We start from the raw sequence: 7981 nt of genomic DNA on the forward strand, positions 1-7981 counted from the left end.
ACATCCCTATGTCTAAATAAGAGACAAGTGACTACCATCTTCAGCCTTGCTTGCATTTGCCCCTTTCTGCAATGTATTTTCTAACTCTTCCCATCAAAAGGTGAGTTCTGTTCCCTCCCTTGAAACTGGGAGTCTCTAGGACTTGAGTTGGCCAAGAATACTAAAAGTGATGTGCAAATTCTAAACCAGTGATCTTTGCAGAACATAGATAATGAGCCATGTTCAGTTATAACAGTTCAATTTGGATATAAAAAATATTTCCTATTGATTTTAATAAAAGATTTGAATCATTCTTTTGAGTAGTTTAACTTTAGAAAAGAACTTAGATCCACTTTATGGTTAATAACAGTAAGTATACGTTGGTATAAATCTGAACTGTGACCAGATAATACAACCATTACTACTACTGGACCAGTTAGAAATTGGTTAGGATTTCCTAATGATAAAAGTAGGTATATATATTAATCAGTATTTTTTACATTTCCATTAACATGTATTGATTGTACAAGGGGGTTTCATTGTGATATTTCCATACATCATACAATTGTCCCCTGTTCACATTCACTCTATTTCTCTCCCTCATTCACTGTTCTATTTTCCTTTGTATATATAACATGTTTTAGCCCTATTCCCCCAACATTTTCATTTGAGTCTAGGAATTTTTGAATTTCATTCCTAATTTCTTAAGTGACCTGTGCATCATTCAAAAGTGTATTATTCAATCCCCATGTGTTTGAATGGTTTTATAGTTTTCCTTGCTATTGATTTCTAATTGTTATTCCATTATGGTCTGTTAGGATACAGTGCACTATTGAACATTTAGGTATTTGTGGACTCACTTCATGGCCTAAAATACTAAAAAGTTCTATGTATGCACTGCTGAGAAGAATTTGTAAGGGTATAGGGTGAGATACTCTGTTAAGTCCATTTCATCTATGGTGTTCTTCAGTACCTTCTTAAATTTTTCTTTTTGTCTCATGCTGTATTAATGAGAATTTTTTGTTGAAGTTGCCTACTGCTATTGTATGAGGACCTATCTGTCCTTTATGTTTAGTAATGTTTGTTTGTTTATACATAGTTAGAATTGTAGTATCTTCTTGATGAATTATTGTCATTAACATGTAGTGTCCTATATATCTTTCTGACTTGTTTCTGCTTGAAATCTGTTTTGTTAGATTTAAGTTTAGGTGGTTTTGACTTTTGCTGGCTTTGTGTATCTTTTTCCATCCTTTCACTTTTTGTCTCTGTGTCTCCGTGGTAGTGAGGCGTGTTTCTTACAGACAACAATGTGTCATGTCGTCCTCTTTAATACAGCAATCTGTATTTCAGTTGGGTAGCAAACATGCCATTCTTGGAGTACATACTTTGCTGTCCACAAGGCATCCAGTCATGTACCTGGAAAGGTTTCACCCACCCCTCAGGCTGGGCCAGATATGGGGGCTCTTATGTAGCCCTTCATCACCGAAAGTCTCTTGTGGGTAGTTGAGTTCATGTCTGTACTCCACCCTCAAGAATGAGGTCAGTCACCGAGAAGTCTGCCTGCCCTTGGTCTCTACTTCCTGGGCAGTAGAACATACATCCGCTCGTAAGCTGGAAGAGGCAATGCCTGCATTTGCTAGCTTCTAAGGGCAGTCTTGCCCCAGGCAGAGGAATACAGGCACAAGTCGGCTTCTGTCCTGTGGCCTGGGCCCAGCTTGCTGGCCTCAGTGCAGTTATATCATGTGGTCTGTGCAGGTTCTTGTCACACACGAGAAAAATGACAAAACCCTATTTTCCTCCCACCCCATCATGGGGGCTCTTGTCTCCCTTCCACAAGGCCGTTTCAGACTCTATCCAACTAACAGTTTTTCCTGTTTCTTTCAGAGATTTCAAATTGTATTTTGTGTGCATGTGTGTTGTTTTGTTTTGTTTTTTCTCTAGCTACTGTCTGTCTAGACTTCTACCTAGATCAGTAAGTTGCCCAACTTTTCTTGAAGCCACATATCTGCAATTTTCTCTCTGGTCCATGGCGACAGAAAAGAGGTATGAGTTGGTAGCCCACCGTCTTCACAAAGCCTCTTTTTGTTCTCCAAAACATTCCTGGAAAATAAAGTATCTGCATACTGTAGAATCCAGATATGTAGTGTTCATTTTAAAATCAAAAGCCTGGATAGGGTGATGCCGATAATCCCAGCTACTCGGGAGGCAGAGGTAGAAGGATTATGGACTGAAGCTAGCCAAAGCAAAAAGAACTGTGGGTGTCTGTCAAGTGGTAGAGTACTTGCCAAACAAGCATAACCTTTTAGTCTAGATACTCGCTTTAACTTGTTTCAAGAATTTGAGGGCAATTTTAAAATCATTTAAGGGTCAGTTTTATGACCATCAGTGAAAATTATGGTAATAACCGAATGAAAATTACTGGGTGGTGACTGCCGTCTTATTACTGAATCATCTTACTATTCCACTGACTGTAAACCAACATAGTATTGAGAAAAGAATAGATTTATGCCATATAGAAGTTTTTGGCCATTCAGAAACTTTTGACCTTTGGTTGAGGTCACTCATTTATCTTTTTGATACCAAATCCAATGAACCTCATTTAGTTTTTAATTAGCCTAGTCTTTACTCTTTGTTCTGCCTCCTTGAAACTCAGATCCACTTTGGCATTTGTAATACCGCTCTCCCTTTCCTTTTCCCTTCCCAAGAGTGGCGAAGTGCGGAACAGAGAGATACCACCTTTCAGCAGTAGTGTTTGTGATGAAATTCTTTGGGGAAGGAAAGGGCACTTTTCTGCCTTTTCCTAGATTAAAGGATATTCTGATGTTCATAAGCTTCAGGTTTATGAGCATTATAAATGCTGTTGCCTTGGCCATCTTTAACTATAATAATCTAGACAAAGTGACTTCCAAAGGACTTCCATATTATAAATATTTATTAAGATATAAATAAGACTATTGTTTATTTGGATTTTTCCTCTAGTTCCATTTTTAGAAAGCCCTGTCCTTAATAACCATAAAGTCTTCTCTGATTACCACAGAGTTATTTTCCTTTTGAACGTCTCTTAATTCTTTTATTCTAGCTTTCTTCCAGTGATAACATATATTTTGTGTTGAAGTTACTACCTATGCGAGCTTGCCAAGTAGATTACTTACTCATAAGACAGCTGGGGTGTTATATTAAATAGCTCACAAGATCTCTTTATACACAGGTCCCATAATACCCTCTTTTTGTTGTTGTTGTTCTGTCCTCTAGGGTACTTAAAATTATTCCTTCTTAGGCATGGCTCTTGTTTAAAATTTCTTTCTTCATCTATACACAGGAAGTGAGCATAATGAAACCCAACAGATGCTGTTTGAAAAAGAGGGCGGAAAGGAAGACTGGGAGTCTGGTAGAAAGGTTGAATTTGTTCAACGTGTAGAAAGGATGAATTTGTTCGACGTGTGCTGTGTGAATAGATGGGAAGATCACAACGAGCCCCCTTCATACTAGAAATGTATGCCAATTCAAAGATAAAATAATAAAGTATTCACGAATTTCAGTAGCAGTAGTAAAACCAGTCATAATTTCGTCAGAATGATGTGTGTATTTAGTAAATGGAAAGTGCAGGACTCTTGTGACCAAAAGATAATGTGTCTAAAGTCATTTCTTAAGGTAGAAAGAAGACTTGAGCCTGTTTTAATGTAATAAGAAATCTCAGATTGCTTTCAAAACAGAACTTTGAACATTGCCCTCCATAACCATAACACTGCGATATTTTTTTATTTTCACTCCACTGCATTTCTCTTAACACCAGCTTTTTAAAAAAATGAACTCTCTAAATTGAAAGTATAAAATAAATTATTCAAAGTTTCTAAATAGTTCTAGAAATTTCGTGTAGAGTCCATTATTTCTGTAATATTCACTAAATTTAAAAATGCCAGTAAGCCAATGCAAGAAGATATTCATCATGCAAAATCAGAGTTTAAAAATAGGTTTTCTATGTTGAACTAATGAAATGGGGTATCAGTTGTGGAATTTTGAAGCTGTATCATGTAACTAATTAAAATCATCTTATTGAAGCCAAGATGACTGTGTGGGCCCTTGTGATACAAAGAATAAGTTTGCTCTTCCTCTATCCATTGCTGTATTAAGAACAAATTTATTTATGTTCTCCATGACTTGGCTGTAGAATGCAACAGTTATCTCTTTTGCTTCTCAAGCCTAGCAGCCAAGGCGCTGAATAAAGAATGAACACAGCCTTGAATGAGCATTTCAGACACTTCCTTGAAAAGGCTAATTATCAGTACCTTTTTCTCACTATTGTAAGGCCAGCTGCTCTTCTTTTTCCCTTTAGGAGAAAAAAAAAAAAAAAACACAACTGAGCATTTCTGAAGTCATTTTTTTCTATACACACACATATTCTCCTGTAAATTTGGTAATGACTTTAAATATGTATTGTATCTATATGAAAGTTATCCTGGTGCATACTATGTGTGATGCCAAAGACTTCCATAGCTTCTTATTTAACCGTCCTGCCTTTAGGCTAGCTTTTTCAGCACTACTCTTTTGATATACAACATAGATGTCTCCAAGAGTAATAAAATCCCCATTTACCTCTGACCTAGAAACAATATAGTAAATACAAAATCCATTCAGTCACAGTGAGTGTTCAATTGTAACAGCTTCCAATATTACTTCATGTCTGTTTCATTTTTACCTATGAATGCCACTGAAGTATTCCTCTAACTCTAATGAAGATATATAGAAACTATTTAGACGAGTCCAAATAAAGGAGCCCATCTATTATTAATGGTTCCTCTTAATTTTTATTTCTTTGTGTTTTATATTTACTCTTACTGCTTTTCATTTATTCAGTAACATTTCCCTGCTGGCTGTAGAGTTTTGAAACTATGCTGGGTATTGGGGCCACAGCAGTGAATAGACAGAGCCCTGCTTTCTGAGGAAACTACTGATAAATTAACAAAGAACAGTGGAGGTTGTGTTAGGCAAGCTTACAGTACAGAGCCTAGCACCAAACCTAATCTAAGAGGTCAGGAAAGGCCCCTAAAGGGAGATAATATTGGAGGCTGGAAGTGTACCTAGTCAGACAAATGTTGCAGCGGGGTGGGGATCTCCAGGCAAAGGAGCAAGGGGAGTGAATGTCGGAAACATTGGATGCAAAGCATGACGAGAGTAGAATAGTAAGCAGGTGCTAATCACAGAAGGGTCTTTGGAAAAAACTTCAGAGAAATCAACATTTTCTTCCACAAGCAATAAAATTGCTGAAGTAATATAAGAATAGCATTTGGAGGAAATAGTAGGTGGTGGCAAAGTAGTCAGTGAATTAGAAATCTGCTTGGAGACCAATAGACCAATCAGGTAGTTAGAATAGGTGACGGTTGACAAGGTTGACAGGGTTCGTTAGGACGGTGACAGAAGAGGTAGGTAAGAGATATCCAAGACATCCAAGAGATACTTAGAGTCTACTAGACTTGGGCACTTGAGAAGGCATCAAAGATGATCTCTAGGGTCCTGGCCTGATAACATAAGGAGTGTTAGCGAAGGAAGTTTGGCAGAAGGCCTGCCAAGTAGGTAGAGGCATGGTAGTAGGGAGGGATTAGCATCTTTTAAGCATAGAAAGAAACAGCTACAGGAGAGAGAACAGGATAGATGTGAGCAGTTACACTGGGAGATCTGGTGCCAAAAGACTGGAGATCATGGCATCTGCTTCCTCGTTGAAGTAGATGACAAGTGCCTTTCAGGGTAAGAGAACACGAGGAATGTCAACATGTTAAGAAAAATGGAAAGGCAGGCCTAGAGATGCACACCTGTAATGAGAAGCTGAAGCAGGAAGATCACGAGTTCAAGATTCACCTGGGTTACAGACCTCAAAAAAAAAAAGCAGAAAAGAAGAAAGTAGAGATGGATTAGTATTGTGAAAGGTGGGAGAGATTCTAGGAACCTACTAAATAATCTGCCAATATTGATACAATTGTTGAGATAGTTGACCATGAATTTCGAGCAAGAAGTTCCAATAAGCAATGTGTGAATTTTTCTCAATAGCATCCTGAAGACATTTTCTGGACAAAGACAACTGAGTTTTTCAAGTTGGAGTTTTTATGGATGAAAGGACTATCAATAAGAAACACACCAATCTCCTTAATATCGTCATACCATGATTTAAACTCCAAATTAAAGTTCTTGTGTGATTTACTGTTGTACTAATTTGATTTTTCATTAAGTACATTCATAGGTTCTTCTGGTCTGTCGGAACATACAAATGAATCTTCCTGTCTTTGTAATCATATTGCATAGACAATTGTTTCCTACTATGCCTGCATAATATCTACCTTATTCCCATTTTAACATGCCTCAGCTACTCTTTATTTGGTTATCTTTCAAATCTGCAAGTCTTGTTTCTGAATATTCTATGGACAATAATTCTGCCATGAAGGTTACATAATTTAAAACAAAAGAAGTAGCAAAGAAAGGCCACTTGGGATTTGATTATCTGTCTATCTCTTTCATGTCTGAGTTATCTCATTTTCCAATTTACTCTGCCGTATTCTTTAGCTAAAATGATAAAAAAAAAAAAAACTTTGGCTTGATATTCATTTTCGTTTTTAGAGCATATTAAGATGGAGTTACATTTTTAGCTTTGGTTTTTACTCCCAGCAAGCCTTTTCAGAAGTGAAAATGAATAAGGATAATTCAGTATGATCTGCTTATTATTAATAAATTAAAGAGAAAAACCTTCTAACCAAATGCTAGGCTCAGTGAACTTACAATGTAACCACTATCTAGATCAAGATGTAGAAAGAGCATTGTCACCGCTGAAAAGGCCATTCATGTCACCTCCTGGTCGCCACATTTTTTTTCTCACTGCAGCCTCCAGGTTGCAAAGAAGTAATCACTACTTCTATTTAGACTTCTCACATGTAAGCATATGAGGTCTCTGAATACTGTTTAATTTTGCCCAGTATTGATACAGTATTTTTTTCATTAAATAAATGTAGCGTTTTATGTCTGACTTCTCAAAATTTTGTTTGTGAGATTCCACCGTATTCTTAGGTGTATCTATGCACATTTTTCTTTGCTTTATAGTCATCCCTGGCATAAATACGCCACAGTTTATCCATTCTACTGAATATTTGATTTTTATTTGATTTGATGAATAATACTTCTGCACATGTTTCTTGTTTATATGCAGGCATTTCTATTAACTGTACACCTACAAGAGGAACTAAATTATAGGACATGTATCTTTGGTCTTAGGAGATAATGCCAAACTGCTTTAAATTGTACCAATTTATCCTCCCACCCACAGTCTAGATTTACTTGCTTCACTTGCTTGGCACCCTCTGGGATTATCTTATTTCATTTTAGGCATTCTTGAAGATGTGACAATATCTCATTGTAGTTTTAGTTTTATTTTCCTTGATTACTGATGAGATCGAGCATCCTCTATATGTATATCATATGAATATATGTATATCAGACACATCCTTTCTTTTTTATAGCAGCACCATTTTGTTAAAAAGGCTGGCCAGTCTTTTTCCCAAACATGTACAAACATAGAGAAGAAATAAACAGACTTATGTGACTATGTTGCTAATATGACTGCACAATATGGACTATATCAAGATGAAAGTATGGATACAAATCCATGAGCCCTTGTAGACTTCACTTTCTTACACCAGTATCACAGTTTTGTTATAGCCTTAAAACTAAAATTGATATCCAGAAAGCATGCCTATCTATCTTAGTTTTCTTTTAAAAATTATCTTTATTACTTTTGGTTTTCAATGGCCAACAAAAAGCAAATTAATGTGAAGCCCATTTGGGAGTTATGAAATGCAAAAGGGAATAATAGCCAAAAAATGTAAAACTTAATAGCTAAGCTCTTATCTTGAATATCACATAAAATGCAGTTTCCCAATTTTAATCAAGTTTTTTTTCCTGCTCACAATTAAACTGTGTTTTGTGCAGCTGCACTTAAAGACATGTCAAAACAACAGCAAAA

The sequence above is a fragment of the Perognathus longimembris genome, chromosome 9 (assembly GCF_023159225.1).
Source record: "Perognathus longimembris pacificus isolate PPM17 chromosome 9, ASM2315922v1, whole genome shotgun sequence".
NCBI lineage: Eukaryota > Metazoa > Chordata > Mammalia > Rodentia > Heteromyidae > Perognathus > Perognathus longimembris.